Source organism: Fukomys damarensis, unplaced genomic scaffold (genome assembly GCF_012274545.1).
Source record: "Fukomys damarensis isolate Sample0158 unplaced genomic scaffold, DMR_v1.0_HiC HiC_scaffold_24, whole genome shotgun sequence".
Classification (NCBI taxonomy): domain Eukaryota; kingdom Metazoa; phylum Chordata; class Mammalia; order Rodentia; family Bathyergidae; genus Fukomys; species Fukomys damarensis.
The window spans coordinates 51,278,124-51,297,874 of record NW_022900936.1 but is presented as its reverse complement, the minus strand read 5'-3'; positions in this window follow the sequence as shown (position 1 = coordinate 51,297,874).

Sequence of the window (19,751 nt, the reverse complement as noted above, 5' to 3'; positions counted from 1 at the left end):
TTAACAAACAGAGTCCTTGAAAGGTAACAAATGCTACACAGCTTGTATCAATGCCTTCATTGTAGAGGAAGAAGTTTCCTTTCAAAAGTCAAATGCCAGAGAGCCATGGTGAGCTCCCACAAATCACAGCCATAAAACAAATGTTAACACCATCACTACTTTTTAAAGTGTAAAACACAAGAAAGGATGGTTATATCAGAGGTACCAAACCTCAGAATGAATGGAATATCATTCTTAAATTTTATTCTTTTAATACAAAAACCACTTCAATATATGTTGGGTGGGAATATTTTAAACGAGACAGAAAATGTTAAGGAGTCACTGCCTTCTTCATTTTATATTTAAATCTCTTTTTAAATATTAAACACAATTGATATTTTAATATGTATTCCTTCAAATAAACAAACTATTCATGCACAAATATAATGTACAGACTTTGAAATTTTGATTTTCTGTTTTTTTCAAAGGGGGATAGTACTATAAGGATAATCATCTGGAGTTGTTTTGTCACTTGATATGATGGCTTGGAGTTGTTTCCAGGTAATGAAGATGCAAGGTCTCTCAACCTTGGCATTATTGACATTTGGAGCCGGATAATTTCTTGTTGGACGAGGGGCTGTCTTGTGGATTATGGGATGGTTAGTAGTTTCCCTGGCCTCTGTTTGCTAGATATCAATGGTACTCCTCCTCCTGCCAGTTTTGTCAACTATAAATGTTCCCAGATGTTCAATGCCAAATGTTTCTTGGTGGTCAAAATTGCTTCCAGTTGAAAATTATTGATATAAACAGAATTCTCTACTTATATTAATTTAAAAATTTAATAAAAGTATAATAACACACATTTAAGGCTATTGGTGAGATAGTCCCAAGAGCAAATATAATATGTACAGATCAAATCAGGGTAATTAGTATACCTATCACTTCAAACATTAATCAGTTCTTTGTATTGGGAGCACTAAATGCTAGCTATTTTGAAATATACAATTTAACTGTAACTATGCAGTAACCAGAATATGGGTTGTACCATAGTTTATTTGTCAGTCCTCCTATTTTTGGAAACATAATGCATTTCCGTTTCATTACCATTAGGAGCAGTGGTGCTTTAGATCACCCTGACATATGACTTTTTGTTATGTGTTTTGAAATCATTTTATATTAAAATAGCCTTAAATATAACTGCTGGTTTAAGGAAAATTTTCTTTTTATCTTTTTATAGGTGTTATCATATTATCTTTCAAAAGCTTTGTACAGTTTACATTTCCAAAAATGGGCATCCATTTCTTCACAGCCTTGTCAAGAGTGAATAGTATGAAAGTTTCTAAATTTTTTAGGCTAATATAACTAAAAATTTGTACCTTGTTATATTTCCTTACTGAAAAGTTGAACATCTATGTACTTGGGTTTTTGTGTCCTGTTCATGTTTCTTGTTCCAACCATTTGTATGGGTGGTTTGAGTTGTAGGAGGTTTTCATATTTATTCTAACTCCTAATCGCTCTACTGCTACAAGCATTGCAAATATTTTCTTCCAACCTGTTGCTTGTTTTCTAACTTTGTTAACACAAGATTTTTTGATTGGAAATTTAAATTTCTATGTGGTTGTGATTTTAAATCTTAAGAAAGCCTTCCAAACCTCTATTGTATATTTTATAATTTTATTCCTTTTTATGTATTTTCATATCATGCTTCTGTTCTACTATTTAGATTTCATGCAGAGTATTTTCACTGCCCTAAAAAATCCTCTGTGATTTGTCTATTCATCCTTTTTCCTATCCCAACATCTGACAATGACTGAACTTTTTACTGTCTTCATTGTTCTATCTTTTCCAAATGCCATATAATTGAAATCATGTAGCAGGTCACTTTTACAGATTAACATTTCTTAGTAATATGCATTTAATTTTCTTCTATGGCTTGATAGCTCATTTCCTTTTAGTATAAAATAATACTCCATTGTCTAAGTCTACACCAGTTTACTCACTCATCTGTTGATAGAAATCTTGGTTGCTTTTAAGTTTGGCAGTGTTGAATAAAATGAAAAAACAAACAAACAACAAAAAAAAACAAAACCCAAAAACAAAACAAAAGACCCCCAAAGTACAAGTTTTTCTGTACTCCTTTGTCAAAGATTATTTGACTATTTGTATGGGTTTATTTTGGGGTTTGCTATCCTCTCCCTTTGGTCTGTTCTTTCATCCATACCACACTGTCTTGATTACTGTAACTTCTTAGATAGATCTTGAAATATGGTGTTTCTCTTGAAACTTTGTTCTTTTCTTTAAATATTGTGTTGGCTATTCTGGGTCTTTTGCCTCTCACTTGTAAACTCTGTAATCAGTTTGTTGATATTCACAAAAAAACTTGATAGGATTTTAACTGAGATTGTGTTGAATCTATAGGTACAGAGGAAGAAATGATATCTTGTCTTTCTATCTTGGGCATGAAATATCTATTTACATAGATCTTTAATTTTCATAAGCACTTTCTAGGTTTGTTTGTATAAATCTTGTCCATATCTTGTTATATTTATTCCCAAAGTATTGCACTTTTTGGATGCTGATGTACTTAGTATGGTATTTTAAACTTCAATTCCACCTGTGTTCATTGGTAATATATTTTACTGACCTGTAACCTGTAACATTACCATAATTTTTTTTAGCTCCAAAAGGATTTTAATCAATTATTTGAATTTTTCTAGATAGGAAATCATATCATCTGAGAACAAAGATTCTCCCTCTCTCTCTCTCTTTCTTCCCAGTCTATATGCCTTTTATTTCCTTTATTTGTCCTGCTATATTACCTAGAATTTCCAGTACAATGTTGAAAAAGTGGTGGACACATACCTGCTTTGTCCCTGATCTTAGTAAGAAGTCTTCAAGTTTCTCACCATAGGTATGATGTTAGCTGTAGGTTTTTTTTGTAGACAGTATTTATCTAGTAGAAGAGGTTTATCTTTATTCCCCTTTTACTGAGAATTTTTAATCACAAATGGGATTGTGACAAATATTTTATTTTGCATCACTTGATAAGATCATGAGAATTATTTTTAGGTTGTTGATAGGATGATTTATCTTAATTGATTTTCAAATATTGAACCAGAATTACCTACTGGGAATAAATTCTTGTAATCCCCTTTTGGTAAATGTTTTCATACAGGGATATTTTCTCTATTTAGACTCAAGTGTTTGTATAAACATGCCAGAAACTGTATGGTCAATGTATGCATAAGCTGCTCTAAAACAAATATGATAGGAAACTAATATAATTTGCACTTCTATCCATATTAAAATTGTTTATAGATCATTTGTTTCTCTTTTCCATAGAGAATTTGTGGCACTTGGACAGAGGAATTTCTGACTGTTGTCCATATTGCTTTCACCATTCTTGTTCAAAGCCTGGCTGCGAATGGATGAAATAGAGAGTCACCTGTGCAGGCAACAGAAGAGCAGGATTTCTACTGTCCTTAGCTGGTGGTTGCTTGTCAGAGAGCAGAATCACCATCCGTGAGGCATTTGAATTCCTTCTTCATTTTGCTCTGAACCAAAACCTCTTATCTAGGCCATCTAAAACATAATTTATTTTCAGTTCATCTGTTGGTTAGTCTGAAGGGCTTCCAAAGACACAGAGTCATCACTTACTGGAGTATGTATTATTCTTGGCCTGTAAAACCAAGGGAGTGACTAAGTGAGGAGAGCCCAGTAAGGTCAGGGAGCAGGGGATTGAAAGGGGCTGCTGCAAAAGTGGCATCTCAGAGCCCAAGGATTTAGCAGAGATGCAAAGTTTAGTGATGTATTATTTATATCTCATTACCAATTCTGCCTCCATACTGGATGAGTTAAAACTATTTCATATTCATTGGAAGTAAACTATGTAACTCAGAAAGGAGAACAATGAAAGGAGTAGGAAGTATCTGGAAGAATATGACACTAGTGACACTGTACATGAAGAGGAACAAAATAAAAACGAAAGTAGGAAGTGACTCCTCTTTCTTCCCTTCTGACCTCAACTCCTAGCAGTCTCCCCTCCTGCTGCTGGTTAAGTCCCCTCCCTCTGCAGCTCGGTGGACACACCAAGAAGCTGCTGCTGTGGATCTTGCAGCTTTCCCTGGAGCTCTTTTTCCCTGATATCCTGACCAACCAGCTAATATAGAGAATAAGACTCCCTGAGCACCACTTTGTCTATTCAACCACCCAGCTAGGTTCATTTTTCTCTATAGCACTCAATACTTTATGCTATGCTGTTTATTTTCACTTCTGCACATTGATTATTGCATTTCTTCTGCTGAAATGTAATACATTCCAGGAGGGAATTTTTTGTTTTGTTGACTATGCTATATTTTCAATACCTAGAACAGTAGCAGGTGCTTCTTTTTTGATGAATAAATGTGTTGGGTTACTTGGATAAGTTGTGTAATTATGTATTCTTTCTTCTTAGGGACTCCAGAGGTCCCTTAGATATTATAATGAAAGTAAGTATGATATTCTGGGATTGTGTGAATATACTTTTAGTGCATATGTTGTATTATGAGTGGTACACCTGACTTGCAGTAGTTTAAAGGGCATATTAAATATGCTAAAATAAAAACTGTTGCCAGTAACTTTGGAGTTCTTTGAGATCAGGAAGCAGAGACCAGAGGAGGCAGTATTCCTGTGGTAGATGACCATTCTGCCTGTTTCTAGCTTAGCTTGCATCTCTTTTTCCAGGCCATCCATGCAGATCTTTTTCAGGGAGGTGTATCTTTAAGCAGGAATTTCTCCTTTTTGTGAATAATGGTACTGTATCAATAAAATATTATCAGAGTGTTCCTTTAAAACTAACAAGTCAGCCAAAAGGGTAAATACATATGTGTTTGAGTGTAGATAAATTGTTTCTTTCATAGTACCTTTTTCCCATTAATTAGAACACCTTCTCTTTGCCTTATGATATTGTTATGTGGAAAATAGAATCAAGTGTACACTTTTTTTAATACTGGTGGTCTGGATTGAACTGAGGACCTCATTGATGCTGAGTAAACACTCTACTACCTAGCTAACCTCCTTCTTCTTTTTGTTAAAGTGCACAGAATTTTAATGAGTGCTATATATATTCAGATGGTAAAGTTAAACTGTAAATCCTTCATTCTTGTCTTGTATTGAAACTTTAAAAAAAATTAGTATGTGTTTGGGCCAGGTATTTAGCTCAGTGACACTGTGCCTGACTCTCAAGTGCAAAGTCCTGAGTTTGATCCCCAGTACAAAAAAAAGTTAAAAAATTAGTATGTGTTTTCAGCGAATAATAATTATGTCCCTGGTGGGGAGTTGGTACATGTATATAACACATCTTAATTTTGTTTTCAACCCTTTAACCTCCCATCTTTCTCCCTCCCTTCATCTCTTGATCCCCTTCCCATTTAAGAAAGATCTATGTCCCTACTTCATATTATCTAAATTATATTGTTTCTTTATTTATATTTTGGATTTCTTTTAAAAAATTTTTTTTCCTCATTGAGTTTATTGGTACATTTTAGGTATACAGTACAGTTACATTCATTATTGGGATCTTGTACCTTTACGTGACAGGTCTTGGTTCTCATTTCTTCCCCTTGTCCCTGCCCTCCCTTCACTTCTTCTCCCCTCACCTTTTGCAAACTCTTCATTTCCATTTTTTCATTTTCTCATATTTGTTTGTTTTCCCTTATTCCCTTTCCCCTACCCTTCCCACTTTCCCTACATCATTAGCCCCTTTCTTCCTATTTCACATTGTCAATTATATCATTAGGATCTTATGTGCTATTATAGTTTATTCACACCTGAGAAACTATTCAGTATTTACACATGTATGACTTATTTATTTCACTTAGGAGTATATCCTCAATATGTATCCATTTTCCTATGAATGAATCTAATTTCTAATTCTTTATGGCTGAGTAATATTCCATTTTATAGAAAAACCACATCTCTATCCAGTTTCTAACTGATGGGCAAATGGGCTGTTTCCAAGTTTTAGCTATTACAAACTGTGCCACTATAAACATAGGTGTGCATATATCTCTGTGATATGATACTTTTAATTCTTTTGGAAAGAAACCCAGCAGAGGGATGGCTGGGTCAAATTAAACTTCTAGTCCCAGCTCTTTGAGGTATCTCCATATTGATTTCCATAGTGGTTGCACCAGTCTGCACTCCCACCAACAATGGAGAAGGGTTCCCTTCTCCTCACAAGCCCACCAACATTTGTTATTGTTTCATTTCTTGATAGCAGCCATTCTTTGTGGGGTGAGGTGGAATTTCAGTGTTGTTTTCATCTGCATCTCTTGAATGACCAGTGATGTCAAACACTTTTTCATATATTTACTTGCTGTTTTTACTTCTTTGTCTGAGAAATGTCTGTTCATTTCAGATGCTCATTTTTTAATTGGGTCTTTATATTTGGGGGGGCTGATTTGTTTTGAATTCTTTATATATTCTAGATAATAGTACTTTGTCTGAGGAGCTGCCGGTAAATTTTTTCCCACATTGTAGGTTGTCTCTTAGTTCTGTTCATGGTTTCTTTTGCAGTGCAGAACTTTTAAATGAGATGAGATCCCAGTTGTTGATTCTTTGTGGTAGTTCCCATGCTACTAAGGATTTTTTATAAAATCTTTTCCTATGAAAATGTCTTCAAGCGTTCTGCCTAACTTATCTTTCAGCAAGTTTAGTGTTTCTGTTTTAATATTTAGATCTTTAATCCACTTGGATTTTAATTTAGTGCATGGTGAAAGATAAGGGTCCAGTTTTAATCTTTGGCCAGTTGAGATCCATTTTTTCCAACACCATTTATTAAAGAGGCTATCTTTCCTCCACTGAGGATGGTCAGCTCCTTTGTCAAAGATGATGTAGCTGAGTACACCTGGATTTGTTTTTGTGTCTTCCAATCTGTTCCACTGATCCTCAGGTATGTTTCTTCGCCAGTACCATGCTGATTTTATCACAGTGGCTTTGTAGTATAGTTTCAAATTGGGAATTGTTATATGCGCTACCATGTTTCTGTTGCCTAGAATGGCTTTTGCTATTCTAGGTCTCTGATGGTTCCAAATGAATTTTTGGATTCTTTTTTCTACTTCTGTGAAATATAGTGTTGGAATTTCAATTGGCATTGCATTGAATCTGAATAGCAGTTTTGGTAGTATGGCCATTTTCACTATGTTGATTCTTCCTACCCAGGTGCAAGGGATATCTTTCCATTTTCTTATGACCTCTTCCATCTCTTTTTTTCAGAGTGCTGCAATTTTCAGTGTATAGGTGTTTTGCTTCTTTTGTTAGATTGATTCCTCCATAATTTATTTTTTTTGGATGATATTGTGATAGAAATTGTTTCCCTAATTTCTCTCTCAGTGAGTCTGTTATTTGTGTACAAGAAGGCTGTTGATTTTTGGGTGTTGACCTTGTATCCAGCTACTCTGCTAAAAGTGTCAATTAAGTCTAGAAATCTCTTCCTGGAGTTTTTTGGGTCTTCAATGTAGAGTATCATATCGTCAGTAAATAATGACAGTTTCACTTCTTTCTTTCCTATCTTTATAGCTTTAATTTCTTTCTCTTGTCTAATTGCTCTGGCTAATGTTTCCAGAACTATATGGAAGAGGAGTGGTGATAGTGGGCATCCTTGTTTTGTTCCTGTTTTTAAACTCAAAGTTTTCAGTTTTTGGTCATTTAATATGATGTTAGCTGTTGGTTTTTCATAGATTGCCTTTATTAAATTGAGATATAGACCATCTGTTCAAATTTTTTGCAGTGTTTTTATCATGAATGGTTGTTGAATGGTTGTTCAATGCTTTTTCTACATCTATCGAGGGATCATATGGTTTTTGTCTTTGACTTTGTTAATATAGTGTATTACATTTATTGAGATGTATGTTGAACCATGCTTGCATCCCTAGAATAAATCCTACTTGGTCAGGATGTATGATCTTCTTGATGATCCTCTGTATTCCATTTGCTAGTATCTTATTGAGGATTTTTACATCTATATTCATTAAAGAGATTGGCCTGTAGTTCTCTTTTTTAGTTGTGTCTTTCCCTGATTTGGGAATCAAAGTCATACTTGCTTCCAGGAATGAATTTGGAAGTATTGCTTCCTTTTCAATTTCATTGAAAAGTTTGAAGAGTAAACGCAGTAGTTCTTCTCCGAATGTCTTGTAAAATTCAGCAGTAAATCCATCCGGACCTGGGCTTTCCTTTGTTGGTAAACTTTTCATTACATTTTCAATTTAGTGATTATAATTGAGGTGTTTAAAATGTTTTTATCTTCTTTGTTCAACTTTGGCAATTCATAAGTATCTAAAAATCTATCCATTACTTCTGTGTTTTCCATTTTATTAGAGTACAGGTTCTCAAAATAGGTATTAATGATCCTCTGGATTTCTGTTGGATCTGTTGTGAATTTGCCTTTCTCATTCCTGATTGATGGGTCTGAGCCTTTTCTTTTCTTTTTTTGATAACTTTAGCTTAGGATTTATAGATTTTATTTATTCTTTCAAAAAACTAACTCTTTGATTCATATATTTTTGTATCATTTTCTTAGTTTCATTGCATTGATTTCTGCTCTAATTTTTATAATTTCCTCTCTTGTTTGAGCTTTGGGTTTTTATTGCTGTTTTTTTCTAGTAGTCTAAGATTCATCATTAGGTCGTTCAGTTGAGCTTCTGTTTTCCTTTTGTGGGCATTCAGTGCCATGAGTTTTCCCCATAGAACCGCTTTCATTGTGTCCCATAGATTCCTGTATGTTGTATTGGCATTTTCATTTATTTGTAAAAACTGTCTCATTTTTTCTTTAATTTCCTCTGTGATCCATTCATTGGTCAGGAGAGTGTTGTTCAATATCCATGTGTTTGTGAAGTTCTTACAGTTTCTTATGCTATTGATCTCCAGCTTGATTGCTCTATGATCTGATAATATACAGGAGATAACTTTGATTCTTTTGCATTTATTCAGAACTGTTCTGTGAGCTAGTATGTGGTCTATCTTAGAGAATCACCCATGTGCAGCTGAAAAGAATGTATATTCTGATTTTGTGGGATGGAACACTCTATAGACATCTATTAAGTCCATGCATTCAAAAGCTTGGTTGAGTTCTAGTATTTTGTTGTTGATTTTCTTCCTAGATGATCTGTCTATTTGTGATAGTGTGGTATTTAGATCCCCCACTTCAATTGTATTAGTGCTTATTTGGTTTTTCATGTTAGTTAATATTTGTTTATATATAATTGGGGGCATTAATATTTGGTGCATATATGTTTATGATTGTCATCTGTTCCTCTTGAATTGTTCCCTTTTCAAGGATGTAGTGGCCTTCATTATCTCTCTTAATCAGTTTTGGTTTGAAATTTACTTTGTCTGCAAATAAGATTGCTCCCCTGCTTTTTTCTGGGCTCTTGACGCATGGAGAATTATTTTCCATCCTTTCACTTTCTTCTTGCACTAGGTGTGTTTCTTGTATACAACAGATTGTTGGATTTTGCTTCTTAATATATTCTGATAATCTATTTCTCTTGATTGGTGAATTGAGGCCATTGACATTGATGGTTATAACTGATATATACTGACTTCTTATTGTCATGTTATTGTCCTTTTGTTGACTCTTTTTAATTTTTTGCCTCCTCCTTTTGGTTTCTTGCCTTGCCTCTTTGATTTGCTGTTGGGCCACATGGTGTTGTGACCTTCATTGTCTTTTTCTAGGATATTGTTTAGAATTCCTTGTAGTGCTCCTTTGTTGTTCATGAAGTTTCTCAGGTGTTCTTTGTCATGGAAATATCTTATTTCCCCATCCATATTGAAAGAGAGTTTTTCAGGATACATCAGTCTAGGTTGGAGGATGTTTTCTTTTAGGACTTGAAATACCTCACTGCAGGCTCTCATCCTAAGGGTTTGTGTTGAAAAGTCTGCTGTGATTCTGATGGGCTTTCCTTTACATGCGATTTATTTCTTTTCTCTTACTGCTTGTAGTATTTTGTTCTTCTTTTGGGTTTCTGGGATCTTGATTATTATGTCTAGGGATAGATATTTTTGATCCTAGGTAGTTGGAGTCCTATATACCTTACTTATCTGTATGTCTAATTCTTCCCTTCTGTTTGGGAAGTTTTCTGTCATTAATTCTGTGAAGAGCTTTTTTAAGTCATTTGTATTTTCTCCTGCTACTTCATGGATTCCTATCATTCTTATGTTATTCTTCTTTGCATCATGTAGGAGTTAATGAATCTACTTCTCATGATCCCTTACTGTTTTTAAGAGATCTTTTCATGGTTCCTGACTGCAATTCTATGTTCTATATCTGAGATACTATCTTTGCATTCTTTTATTCTGTTGTGTACACGTTCAATAGGGTTTTTAATCTCCTGTATATCTGTTTGAATCTGTTTTATGGATTACATTTCTTTCCTCTGTTGGCCATTCATTGTTTCCATTTCTTTCTTATTCTGGGCTTTCATGGCTTCTATCACGGTCCTGAGCTCATCTATTTTTTTTTGTCAGTTTCTGTTCTAAAGTTTTGAATCAGGACTTCTGTTTGCTCACTAATTATCTGGGAAATTATTTCTATTTTGAATTTTTCTAGAGCATAATTGATCTGTTTTGTTACTTCCTGTCCTCTGGGTTCAGGCTGTCCTGCTGGTTCACTATCAGACTTTTCATCCTCATTTGCCCTACTGTTTGCCATTGGTGAACTGGAAGTCTGTCTTTGTGTCTTGCTTAAGTCTTTTCTCATTTTTATTTTTGGTGTTGGGTTGTCCTTGGTTTAATTTCTGGGCTATCACTCAAATCTTTCTGATATAGTTGTGTTTTAGCTTTTGAGTCTCTAATGACTTATATGCATTCTCATTTTCATAATATCAGAGAAAACAACTCATTAAATCAGTCACAATCTTTTATCCCAATTCTTACAATCAGCAACACAATAGCATCAAGCACAACTTGCAAATTGACCACTTGTGGTAGTCATTAATCCTTTAAACCATGTGAATTAAATTAAAATCAAGAAGCAGTCCAAAATATGTTTGTAGTGAATAATCTTTTCAATATAGCATATTATCATTTAGGATGGGGGCTTAGACATAGTTAGGGTGAGAGGAATAGATATGTAAAAGAATTGGAGAAGGTTTCATGTGAAGCCGGAGGACACAGAATGAACACACACTCTTCAGGAAACTGTTACATTCAAAAGGAATAGACAGAGTAGAAGTATAAGGATAGGAATATATCCCATTATCAGTAATAGGGGCTCACTTTCCCTTGAAACTATTGACCCTTGAGTGAGGTAGAATGAAAGAAGAAAAGGACATAAAGAAAAGAGAAAAAATGATAAAAGAAAACATCTGAGTTAGGGCAGGAGCAGAAACAGAAAGGGAGATGAGGGATAATATGGTGGAGCAAGAGACTGAAATGGAGAAAGAGGACAGAAAAAAGAAAGAATTTGCAGAGTGGAATGAGGAAAAGAAAGAAAAAAAATGAATTTGAAGGACCTCTTTCAGACTATATGCCTGCTGTTTTAATATACAACATGCACAGCCATGTGCAGAAGCAAGTCCCCTGATCTCAGCTAACTGATGGCAGATCCCTGTGACTCAGACTGACCTCAGGCCACAAGGCCCAGATTGAGTTCCCCAATCTCCTGCAGGGTTGAGTTCCACACAGTTCTATTACAGGTTTCCCCCACCCTTTCTTTAAAGATGTGTTCAAAATTGGGAGCTGAGAAAAATATCCTTTATGACCACCTATACCTCTGCAGAGTGGGTCCAAGGACTGGCATAATCAGGAGGTCTGTGAGCGGGGGTGTGGATGTGGGGGTATGTTTCAGGGATGCCCGCATGGCTACCTTCCTTGCTGGAGCTGGCAGCGGGGCAGGCAAGGGAGGGCGAGGCTACCAGGTCCCGCCCAATGGGCCCAAGCAGGCCAGAGGGAGAGCAAATCTTAGAGCGGCCTTTCCAAATTTGGATTTCTCATATGAAAGAAACCATGTGACATTTAAACTTCTGTGTTTGATTTTATTTATTTATTATGATCTCGAGGTGTATGCATTTTTGTACAAATGAGTCAAGTTATCTTTCTTTATGGAAGAGTAGTACTCCTTGTGTACAAATGACACATTTTCTTTATCCATTCATCTGTTGATGGCCATATAGGCTTCCTCTAGGATTTAACTATTATGAATTTTGCTGCTATAAATATGGGTATGCATGTATTACTATAATATGATGTCTTTAAATCTTTTGGGAAGATCACTAGAAGGGGAATATCTAGGTCAAATGGAAATTATAGTTTTAGTTTTTCTGAGGAATCTCCATACTGATTTCCAGTTATACTAGTTTACATTACCATTAACAATGTAATGTTCCCCACTCCATACCCCCCTGCCTTGCCAGCATTTGTTAAACTTGATTTCTTGATAATGGCCATACTTTCTGTGGTAAGATGGAAACTTAGTGTTGTTTTAATTTACATTTCTCTAGTGGTGATGAACATTTCTCTAGTGATGTTGAACATTTCTTTATGTATTTATTAGTACTTCTTCCTCTGAGAAATGTCTAATTATTTCACTTGTGCATTTTGTGATTGGGTCTTTTATTTGGGGAGATCTAATTTTTTGAATTCTTTATGTATTCTATATATTAGCCTTCAGTATGAGGGATAGCTGGCAATTTTTTTCCCCATTCTATAGGTTGTTTATTCACTCTGTTGATTGTTTCCTTTGCAGTGCAGAAACTTTTAAATTTGATGTGATCCCATTTTTTGATTCTTGTTATAGTTTCTGTGCAACTGGGATTCTAGTCAGAAAGTCTTATCCTATGCTTAGGATTTCAAGAGTTTTATCTAGTTTATCTTCCCACAGACTGTTTCTTTTACAATGAAAAAGTTTTTAAATGAAGGCACTAGAGAATATCATATTGAAATAATATCCATTTTCAAATTCTCTCTCAAATTCTGTTCTCTATAAGATCATCCTGAGCCTCTCAACTCATTTTAAACTTTCCTATTTTAGAACAATGACATTCTTTTCACTTTCCTGAAAACATTTGCTAGCTTTATATTCTAATAAAGTTTATATATGTCTTATTTGTTCTATGAAATTGTACTTTTAAAATTTGTTGTTGGTCTTGAAGTGTCATCATCATAATAAAACAAAATGGGATTTTAAAATTTGATTATAATACAACCCAAATGTTTATTTAGAATAAAATATATATTTTAACATTTATTAAACTATATTACTCAGTGCTAAGAAATAAGAGATTTCTTCTTGCCCTCAAAGGATGGTGGAGAAAAAGCATTAAATATTTGGAATGCATGAACAAATAAAAGAAATTGGGAACAAATCACATTCTGAATTCCAAGGCTTAAGCTTGTTTTCTGAGGGAATTCCCACTATAGAACTTGGTGCAAAAGGAAGATAAACATATATAGAGAGGCAAGGAATTTGAGTGACTGATGCAATTGCTACAGTTATGAAGATAAATATTTAAACTATATGGCACAGCTCATATTTATTTGTTTTTCTGTGCACAGGCAAAGTGACCACTAAGACGCTCATCACAGGTTACCTATTATTATTAATGCTGTTAAGGATAGAGAAAGAATTCAATTATATTAACATATAACCTCTGGTATTGACTTTTTAGCATATTTTATTAAAAATTTTGGCCTCTTTTTAGATACTTCAGTGTTTGCCTCAATAGCAATTCTAACAGAATCATCTGCTGCCAGACTTCTTTTGCAGGGATAGCACTTAAGAATAGGTTAGCTAGTTCTTTCTTGGAAATGTTGTTCCAACTGAGATTTGTATTGCTGTGGATCTTTGGTCAAGTCTAAGTCTCAAACATTTCATAGCCTCACTGACCAAATGAGATACTACTGGAGATTCATTGAGAGTCCACCAATTCAATAGGAATTTTTAGAGATAACAACATTGCTGTTACCCAAAATCATACAGTGTTAGGGTGGATCCAAAGACATCACTCATTTGTGGATGACCATGAAATAAGGTGGAATTTGTTTTCAGTGAACATAAGATGTAAGCCATTGCTAGAGATGATATTTGCAGAGAACAGTACCCATAAAACTGTCAGAAAAATAAAATTTCCTCTGGTTTAAAACAGAGAAAAACATTTAAAAATCTTTCTAGGCAAGACAAACTTATCTGACTTATGTGGTAGTCATTTTCAAAGCCATTAAATTTTTTTTTGTGTGTGTGTGTGTGTGCATCCCTTCCCTTATAAATAGTAACTACAAATTTGGACAAGTAGTGAATCATAAGCATTTATTCTTGAAAAGAGCTACAGGAAAAGAACAGTTTAGAAAGTGGAATGATTTTTCTCTTTCTCTTTTCTATCTAAATATTTATGCAGTTGCTTTTACTACTGCCAGACCCATGGTGTTAGGTATCAGCCTACTTTCAAGGAAAATATCAGAATTTCACATTTTTTTCTGCATGCCATGCTTTTATAGAACATTGATTCTGGACTAATCACTGACAATTACTATTGTTCTTAGTTACATAGTATGACACAGTCTTTTATACTATTATCCTTCCATAGCATTTTCATTACAAATACTATTAGAATGTGATTTATTATTTCACATATCCCATGCATTACCCACAATCATTGTTCGAGACTGATATTATAAATCACTCCATACCGTTATTTATTGATTGATCAAACAAAACTAAACTTTTACTATTCAAAGGCTCTGTGTATATCAAAATAAAATAATGTCTGTTGAGTCTTTAAAGGTAACTAAACTATGAGACTGCCTGTAATGGGGGCTCCAGGCCATTAATTTATTTTTATTATTGCTAGCATTAATGATCATTTTAAGGACTTTTCCTTGAGTCTAAGCTTGTCTGTAGAATATAAGTTGGTTTAGAACAGAAGTTACCATCTTTTGAAGATGTATTTGAGTTAATTCTGTTTAATAGCTATGAATACAAAGTATTAAGTGATCATGAGTATAATGGAGATGATTCAGGTTTTTTCAGTTCCAATTTATTGTGAGAATTATAACAATACCAATGTTTTCCATCTGGAAAATACACTGCCCCACAGATTATTTCATAGGCAGTTTCAGAGTTTGCCCCTTTGCCCTAGGCTAGTTCCCATATATATATGCAATGACCTGCAAACTCAATTTCTTTAGATAGGAGAGCAAAGGATGAAGACTTACCTGGAAAAGAACTTCATAGTGCTGAATTTGCTCCAGTCTCTCTTCAGGAAACTAGCACTCATTGGACTGTGTAAATGGGTCAGCCTCTGTGGTCTCCTACTTTTCACCCACATTTTTTCCCTTTTATTAGTAGATGAAGAGTTTGGCTTTTGGCCAGAAACCCCTTATGTAACTTTTATGACTTGAGCACTACAAGGCTTTACCGGGCAGGTGTTAGTGGAGAAACCTGCCCTCCTCACACCAGATTCAGGCAACAAGTCAGTGCATGGCAGTTGCTGAAGAGAAGGGCAGTCAAAGAGTTCAGGACCCCCTTACCAGCCATGCTCTTGTATATCTGCATTCCTAGACCAGATATCTCTATTCTAAGAATCCTTCATGCAAAGCCCAGCATAATTATGATCAGTAAGAAACACCTAAACACTCTTCTTTCATCTGTCTGCAGTGGTTTACCTTACCTTCTATAAGGACAAAACTTATTCAATACTATTTCTAATTAAATGATAATATTTATTGAATGAAAACTTTGCAGCATGTATTATGTTGAGGATATCGTGACAAAGATATCTCCCAAGTTCTGTACAAAACATTGGAGCAAAATATAGACGAGTGGCTCTTAAAAGAAGATCGATATAACATATTTGCAGAGGATTTTTTTTCACAGTAGTAGGGTGCTAACTAGTAATTGGGAGGTAGGGAGAGAAAGAGATAGAAAACTCTTGGTGATTAGTGACATTTAGGGACAATTAGGATCCTTGCCATGTAGGCTGGAGCTCAGAGAATAGATTACATACAATGTCACTGAAATTTTAGATGGAAACAGTGTGGGAGGGGTCAGGGAAAAGAGGGAAGATTCTGTGCTGCAGAGATCTATTAACTAATGAGTAGTCAGCCATGCTAATCTCATAGACAGACTGTAACTCTAAAGCTTGCACCTCCAACACCAAATATACTGCATAACCACTGGCTGATAGACATGGTAGTAGATTGCTGATTTATCTGCTGCTCTGGTGAGGGATAGTTTATGAACTGGACCACAGGGAGGATGCCTTTTAGTGCAGACTGGTAACTGAGAAGGAAATACTGCAAAATCCTTTATAACTGGCTAATGTGTTGAACAAGAAGGGTATAAATCTTAAATATGTTTAAATGCAAGAACTTCTGCTTCCTGCTTTGAGGGAGAAAGTTACAAAGTACTGTCACTACCCCTATAAGAATGAGACCAACCCAATCAAATGTAGCAGCAAAGAGCTAAATAAAAACAGTGAATTAAAATCACTCCCTAGCAGAAAACCAATTGAACATCCAGAGGGAGCATCAGAGGAGGCTCTAACCCATCACACAGCAACTAAGAAGAAATCAAGTGGGATTTTAATAAACTTTTAAGAATGTATAGGGTTGGTTTGTTGGATTACGTCTTCAGGAAGCCCAGTCAGAGAGTAAAGACATGTGTGCCCTCCAACTGCTGCTCACTGGGAGTACAAAGGAAGCAGGTGGCAGGCTGAGGCAGAGCACAAGAGCTAAGGGAGATCTCTTTGGCACAGGGAATTTGCTGGTTGCAAGGCAGTGGCCCACTGATAGCTAGGGGAAGGATTGCAGACTGGAGGGAGATCTTCATGGTTTGGGGCAGGAAAACAAAGCAAAGTCCACAGATGTCTTAAAAGCTTGTTGGGTGGGCTATAAAACATAAAGCTAGAACATTACTGGTGTTCAAATCACAATTCCTGATCCTACTAGTAAAATATTTGAAGGCACTGGAAGCTAGAATCTAGATAAACCTGCAAAATACCCAGGCTCAACAACTGCAGAGTAGATTGAGCCTAGAACCACTGGCCCAGTGTTGTTTCTCTTGCATTCTGTTGTTGAAGCCAGATGACATGACCGGTGGAGATTCAAAGGAAGCTCCGTATTTTGATGTGAAGAGTAGCATTCATGCAATGAGACAAGAGGGATTGTTGTTACCTCTGTTTGTAGATTAATTAGGAGACTAAGCAGTACTTTTACAAGGAATCCACAATTTGAGAAATAAGCCATAAATAAAGCTTATGAGACTTGACTTTATGATGCTGATTCTCATGTAACTCAAAAAATGCACATCAAACGTGAAGAGAGGTTAATACTCCTACTAAGAAAAGATAGGTATTGTTTTGTTTCTGTTTCTAACAAACATGGTCATTTGATTGTATTATAAAGCACTAGCATGCATTGGAATAGTAGATCGTATTGATTGTACAATGTTAAATGAAGACATCAAGGAAACAAAAAGAATAGGTTTATATTTTAAGAATAGATCAAAATGAATGAGAAATTGCTTAGAGAACATTGCAAATAGAATAACAAATATAGAACCTATCAGAATTTGTGGAATGCAGCTAATGCAGGGCTCAGAGGAAATTTATAATGTTAATTGCTTATATTTTCCTTTATTTTTTTCATTTTCCATCTCTCTTTCTGTGTGTTCTCTTTCTGTAGGGAGAAAAAGCACTCTGGAATTCTGGTGAATAAAATTTTCCATCTGTTTACATTTCAGTTCTTTAAGTTATATATCATATCATATCATATATGCTTATTTAATCACACAATATTTTTGAGGGAGCATTTGTGGAACTAATTTTATATAGTAAAGTTGGGATACTCACTGTATTTCAATAAATATCTTTTTGTGATAATATTTTTCAATAATAAAAGAAAAGTAAAGGTTCATTATGAATAAAAATTTGCAAAAGTGTATAAAGCAAAATGCCAGAAGTTTTCATCCATTTCAACTAAGGATGTGCTCCCTAAGGAAAAGGTTACTTGCTATTCTCTCCATTCCCTGTATAGTGCAGCATAGTGGAGAAATCCTTAAATAAGTGTGTTGAATTTTAAAAATGGGTACAAATATATATAGTGTGTCGATCATTTATCAGAAACTAAAATAGATTTCATCCATCGGGGATTTACATGTAATTGTTCTTAGTGACTCAGTGAATTCATGGTTAGTACATTACTGAGTATGAAAATCCTTGTTCAACCGAGCAAGATGCAACCCAAGGCTTTAGGTTATATTATTTAAAAAATTACAAATCCATTCTCAGAAGTCATGGACTATTGAGAATCTTACTCTCCAAGCTTAATTAAGGAAGCAGAGTAGAATCCTTCTAGAATTCTGTTACACAACAGTCTTGGGTTCGTCTGTTATCTGTTGCATACCAATTATGTTTTCTGTGCATTGCTAATGCCACAGGCAAGAGTAGCTGTGCTGTCATTTAGTAATAGTATTAGACACCTTCAAATCACTGTCCCAAATAACTGCTATTCTGTCCTCAGGGAAAATTAGTATTGCATCTGCCTTCTAATTTAAAACCATAATACCTTGTATACTATCTGTGGTAGATCATAATTTACATTTATTTTGATAACTAGCTTTTTAAATTTTAAAACAAATTCATGCCAGTTGTAAGATGGTCAAACACCATGGAAGATAAAATAAAAACAAGTCTAGCAGCCTTCACTCAGCTAACCTGCCCTGCCTGGGGGCAAATTCTCTAATAATTGTCTGTGTTTTCTTCTGGACTATATTTTTTTTAATAAATTTTAGCTTCTGTTTTATTTTTTGGGTGGGGAGGGAGTTAAAGAAAGACCATATAAGGAAAGCGTACAAAGGAAGCTATTTTAAAAAAGAAAAATAAAGAACGCTTTAGATCTTGTACATCAAAACAGAAAACAGGCTTCAACATTCCTCCCCCCAACCACAGGCTTTTTACCTCCAGGTGCCTGCTTTCCAAATACTTCATGGGGTGCTGAGCATCCTGACAAATCTTTTTTTTCCTTCAGAATATTTTATTGGAATATTTTAGCTAAAACCAGTACACATAAGCTAAAGTAAATAAAGGTAAAGCTTTCTACTTGCTACATGTGTCCCCACATTTCTAGCTCTCCCCCCAATAAGTTGAGAGCTACTCACAGGAAAGATCTAAGTTCCTAGAATCTGTCTAACAACAGGTAGGTCATATCTTTTGTGTCAGCAAAATCTATAGCAACCAGGGAGAAACAGCTTGCTTCCCACTTGTCCTGACCTGATGATGAAATAGCAGGACATAACCTGGGCAAACCAGCCACCCCACAGTTCCCAGATAGTAGATCCTAGCTTTTGCGCTGTCGGTCATCAGGTTGGTGCAGAAGTTCTGTAAGGGACTGCTAGACTTCCAGAATTCTCATACCTTATTTAAGGACAAGGCAGTGGTAGATATCTGAAAATATCTAACTGGGGAGATATGACACAGAAATTAGAGATTAAGAGGTGTTCCTGGTCACCAGCCTCCCTAAACTCAGGGACTAGGAATCACAGGCCAGGATTAGGGTGCAGTCAGCCCGTGCTTTTGCTGTTAATGAGATACTCCAGGGTCCCATCATGTCATCATAACTTCCAGAAAATCTTTGGTGAATAAAACTTATGGAATAGGAGGTTGCTTGGCATCTGTCCTGGTGTCCCGATCACTGCTCCTGTGAAGTAGACATGTTAAAAATCCCTGATAATTTAAATCACTGATAACTTCTTTTCATATTATAATAGAGGGAAAATATTCTCTCTACAATAATGACAGATA